The sequence below is a fragment of the Amblyomma maculatum genome, chromosome 1 (assembly GCF_055883805.1).
Source record: "Amblyomma maculatum isolate TAMU_Amacu chromosome 1, ASM5588380v1, whole genome shotgun sequence".
Lineage (NCBI taxonomy): Eukaryota > Metazoa > Arthropoda > Arachnida > Ixodida > Ixodidae > Amblyomma > Amblyomma maculatum.
Window position 1 is genome coordinate 38,357,080 of NC_139344.1, and position 5,065 is coordinate 38,362,144.

The following is a 5,065-nucleotide window of genomic DNA, read 5'->3' on the forward strand; positions in this document are numbered from 1 at the left end:
TTTCTGAGGGCGTCGTTTTGTGATGGCGATGCTCATAAGTTGAGCTGTACCAAGGTAAAAAACTAGCATGCGAACGGCGACCGGCACCTTGGATTCAGCGCACTTTCAGCAGTAGCAGAGAAAATAAGGCTGCTCAATGGCACGATTACCTTTTCATTTTTCAAAGACTCTGTGGGTGTAGGACTGCAGCACCGGACCCACCTAAATTGTCTTATGTGAGGGATTCGGGAAAAATTGCTGAGATCGCGCGTCGTGGACAGCATTCAAAGTCCGAATGCAAGTTCGCGAATACAGAGAGCATGAGTCACAGTCAGATGAGCGTCTGTCAGCTCTCGCGACGTTTAAAAATTAGAGGGTCTTTCAGATGTCTCTTAAGCAGAGAATGGCGAAAGCCTACTCTTCCTCTCCTATCATTTGCCTCTCATCGTTTGCCTCTTATAGGCATTCGTTGCAGTGGTGCTACATATGATTAAAATTGGTTTACAGGAAATGAAAATCGCTGTATCGGTCACACTTTCTCCGGCAAGTGCGAGTTTGCGCGTATACCCCATCGCAGCTGTCGCGTGGCGTTCCTTGGCGCGCGTTCAAGTGTGGCATTGCAGATGGCAGGAACGCCAGACAAGGAGAACACATTTTGCGGAATCTCGTGCACAGATTCAACGCCTCCTAATATGAGGCGCTGACAGACCTCGCGCACAACTCTCGCGCACGGGATTTCGTTCCCACGAGCCCAGAAAGGCTTTCTCCTTAATAAGTAAAGCAGCGGTCGCACGAGATTGTTATGGTATAGGCTTCAAAGAGGAGGATGCTCGGGGAATCTTAGGGATGCGAGATGCGTCCGCTATAGGCAGATTCACGTGACAGTAATAAGTGAAACGTGATTGCGACTACCGAGCAGTCGGGCAGCCTTTAAACTGAGTTTTTATTTTGCGTGCCCGCCTTGCATGCCGAGTAGCCTTGCGCTGCTAACATAGACATTCGCTGGTTGTAGAGTGCCACATGACGGCTTGGAAACTGCAGTCTCAATATTACGCTTACGACACGTTTGTATACCGCACTTGTTTCATATTACACGTTTGAATTGTCGTTCCTTAAACAAAATTACTTTTCAAATATCTGATGCTCACGTGTCACTGAAAATGAAACGGCAAAACAACAAATTTCTAAGAACAAAGCAGGATGTATTACTGTAGTCGGTTCACAAAAGTTTTCAATCTTGGGAGGTCCGTGACTTTTGAAGTTACGTGCATGAAAGAAATTTACTGAAATTTATTTATGCTACACTGACGAGGAATCTACTAATTCTTTATTAACGAACCTCAGCCCATCTCAGGGATTTTCCAGAAGAAGGTTAAAGCGCAGGTCGAGATGGTCGATATCCAGCAGCACCTCTCCACTACGGTGGGCCACGAAGGGAAGCCTTGCTTTGGCCTCCTATAAACCTCATTTCATTCTGATAGTTTGTTTAGTATTGTGTAAAACGCTTTGTATCGTGCTGAGTATTAAACACACATCTTGCGATTACTATATATTTCAGTATTTTTTTTTTTACTTCCAGAGTACCAGATTATAAAAGGTAAGCCTAAATGGTCAAAAAGTATTTAGAGAATGACACTTTATAATAATTCATATGTTAGAAACATGTACAAAATTAAAGCGGCTTTCTATTCACGACGCTTGTAAAAGAGAGTTGGGCGAAACTTTCCTAGTGATAAGCTGAACACTACAGGCTCTTAAGGCTTCCAGCGGGCATGTAGCAGTTTCCCAACATGAATATTCAATTTTCAGCCGAAAAGACGCGTCGGCGTGTCGTTTTGGCGTTATTTGTACGAACCTCTGCATTTAAAGGTTTTGGAAACGCTATTGTCAAGCATTTTTCGCAAAAATAGAATTGCAATTACCCATAAGAACTAATAAAAATGATTACGTTTCTTCAAATCGAAGGGAATTACTTGAATGATACATTTTATTAATCTCGTAATACGGAAGATGTCGCGCTGAAGTGGCACTGAAAACACAGGGCGTGCACATGAACGGTAGAAAGACGAGGCTTCGTCTTTCTGCCATTCCTGTGCATACCTTGTGTGTTCTTTATCAATTATGCGCGATATTCTCCACTACGAAGCACCAATTAGTCCCCGTACATGCGTTGTTTGTGCTTGTGATGCGCATGCGTGGTAAAGAAAAAAAAAAAGGGAAAGAGCAGGGGGGGGGGGGGGGGGGGGCGAAAGCGCAATCTGCTCGCGGACAATGGTCATATGACATTATTCTGAACGGTGTTTTACCAGCAGTGCTCCTAAGCGCTCGACATCAGTAGCGGCGGAAGCCGTAGCTTCCAAAATAGCCAGTGTCTTGTCGATTCCACTAATGAGACTTGTTGAAGCAAGCATACAACCGAGAACAACGTCCCGTCACGTGCAGCCTATTACTTAGAACGGCTTCTTGTGTCATATCTTTCGGTATACACCAAACCGTTCTCTCAGCGAATTGCAGAAACAACCGGGAAGGTGCAGCGAGTACTGCATTAATGATTTAAAAAAACAGAAGCAAAGTCCACAATGGATCTGTTGAGCTAGACTCTTAATAATGAGGTAATTTAGGCAGAACTGACGCGAACAATAGGGAATGGCTTTGTCAGCAAGTTTTCCTATCTTGAAGTGGTGAGCAAGATTTGCAAAAGGCACAGATAAACTGTTCACTGGGGGATAAGGCACTCAGCTGTCCCTCAGGGAAATTTGCCTCCGGGCGGACAAGACAGTGGCTAAGAATTGATGGAGTACCACCGCTTCGTTCCGATGACAGGGGGAAAAGTCTTAAATTCCCACGTTGGCATCAGGACGCCCACGGGCCGCAGAACGGCTGAGGAGGCTCGCCGACGTTCCTAAAGGCCGCGTCGCCTAATTATTCTGCCCCAGAAACGCGTTTCAGAATGAACGCCTTTAATGCGCGCGCCGACGAACTAATCATGACGATGTGAGGGCAGAAGGGGCTCGAGTTCAAGTTCCCCTAATTACTTATCACATGCTTCCCGTGAACGGGTCGAGCTCCCGGAACGTTCCGGCTTTCTCCGCAAGTCTGAATGCTTGATTTGGAACGCGCAGGCGTGTCCAATCTCTTTCGAAACATATGACGGCATGTCCGTGCGATTTATTCATTTGCTATCTTTTCTCAGTATTTCACCATGCTTAACCTGGGAATATTCCAACCCTCGGATTTTTTAAATTGACTTATTTCGTGTCATTGGGATAGCGTGGCTAGTGAAGCGCCCGTTTCGAGTGTGCTGGCGCTACGGAAAGGTGTAAAGGTTTTTTAAGCATGATTTCACACTAGCAATTGGGGAACATGCGCTACCAGCGAGCGTCGTATGTTTTATCGGTGCTGGTTATCACCTTTCAAAATGTGATTGTGTCTTTTTACGAGATTGAACTGGTCTCGGAGTTTCAGCAAACAGGTAGAAATAATTTATAGTGGCGACGAAAAGGCCTATCGTGGCCATATGTCTTGATACTGCTGCTCCTACAGAGGGCAAGAGAGGATGGGAACGCTGGGGACAGAAGGGACACAAAAGGCTGAATAAAAGGAGGCGATGAGAGCCATGATGCCACTCTGTTTCCATCCTCTTCTTCTTTTCATTGTTGTCTTAGCCTTCGCATTTCCCAGATTCTTCTCTCTTCTCTTTTTTTCCTTCTCTTCATTTTCTGTTTTGGCTGGCCCTCTCATCCGATATTCCACGATGACTACTACTAATGCAGCGAACTTCAATTACACGACCACTCGACTTAAAGACACACTCGCGAAACAGTTGGTGAAACTTCTGCCGAAATGCGTTCCCATCGATGGCGCGTATTGGTCGGTTACGGTGCCTTTGCACTGCACTGCACGTTTTCATGTACCTAATAGAATCCTACGTACTCTGTCAAAGATATCTTCACGTAGTGGTGACAAGCCCAGTAGCCACAAATGAAGACATTGGCTTTTCACTTGAATGAAACTCTTTATTGGGCTAACTCGCGCCCGCAATAGAATTAAGGAATCGGCCCGGTGATAGCAACAATCATGCTCGGCGGTCGTTGAACAAATAATGTCTGTCGCACCCGTCAAAGCTCAATTTAAAGCACGAGAAAAAACATGACATTAAGCCGCGAGCGCCGACTAGCACAACCTGCAACATTGCAGAAACACACGCGAGTGGCCGGAATCTTCGAGAAACATCTCGGCGCATCTTGCGCAACAAACTGATAAAGCTGCATCTCGCGACAGCGAGCATGAACAAATACAGAATTGTTCCGCGTGCCAGAATTCTGGCGGCTGCTAAAAAAGCAACAGATATAGCTTTGAATGTTTCGCGGTGATATTTTGGAACGTTAGCTGTATACTATCCTGGGGCCCTATTCTTGACGCACATGGCCGCCGTTCGGCACCATTTTATTTCCCTGATTGGTTATCAGAACAGTCACGTGTTTCAAATTTGTGGCGCGAAATTTCGGTGTGTCGAAATGGCTTTTTGCGGTGACGTGAAAATGACGTCAGCGTGAAAACGGATTTATGGCACCTGTATTCATGATGTCTGAATAGTATTTATAATTAATTGGGGAGGGAAAACAATGGGATATATGATTGAAAGGGAAGCACTTACGCTTGTATTATGAATGGGCTGAAATAAACTGCCCACGGACAAGAGCCGACTCCTGAAATCTGATTGGCAGACGTTGTATGCCGGGAAATACGTCATGCATAAACATTTATTGATGACGTCAAAATGACGTTTCATTACGTAAAGGATGTTCTGCCATTGCTCAAAATGAACAAAGTTGGGCGCACATTTTGAACCACTTGAGGTGACCGCGAAAATAACATGGCGAATTCGACGTGCAGTGCAGGCGGCTGTTAGCTCACCGCAGTTTGGTAGACAGTTTGGTAGACAGTTTGGTGGGCGGTGAAGCAAGCTGACACATCTTATTGTAATTGCATAAAGCACGGAAACGACGTTATAAGGGAACTTTTCAGCTGCGTCATCTTTTAGAGGATTAATAATGAAGACGCAGATTTACAGCCGCTCGAGGGT